Source organism: Penaeus monodon, chromosome 34, assembly GCF_015228065.2.
Source record: "Penaeus monodon isolate SGIC_2016 chromosome 34, NSTDA_Pmon_1, whole genome shotgun sequence".
Lineage (NCBI taxonomy): Eukaryota > Metazoa > Arthropoda > Malacostraca > Decapoda > Penaeidae > Penaeus > Penaeus monodon.
In genome coordinates this window covers 2022668-2023005 of record NC_051419.1, presented here as the reverse complement: position 1 = coordinate 2023005, position 338 = coordinate 2022668, and the positions used below count along the sequence as shown (strand labels likewise).

At 34.3% G+C, this 338-nt stretch overlaps 1 protein-coding gene across 1 annotated transcript in view; it reads left to right on the top strand.

The window, feature by feature from the left end:
* The window catches only part of LOC119594501 (tetraspanin-9-like), a 64240-nt gene that overhangs the window by 31866 nt on the left and 32036 nt on the right, over positions 1 to 338 (top strand). The gene's annotated exons all lie outside the window — the stretch shown is intronic.

Here is a 338-nt window from a genome sequence, read left to right as displayed (position 1 = left end):
TGATGTTAAGGATTTGTATTGTCGCCTTTTGCTTTTCGTCTGTTCTTTTCTGATGCTGATACTCCATTTTTTCTCTTTTATGTTTGTTGTTGTTTTTTTCTTCCCGTTTTTTGTCTGATTTTAATATACTGTTTTCATCTCTTGATTTTTTTTATTATTATTTTTCTTTCTCACTTCTCTATTATTCTCTTCTTTATCTCACCTCGTATCTTAGTTATCACTTCTTTTTAACTTTACCTCTCTCTACTCTTCCTCTTTCTGTCTTCATTATCCCATGCCCTCTATTCGCACGCCCGTCACTCAACCCAACCGAGGCTCTGACAACCGTAAATTGAATA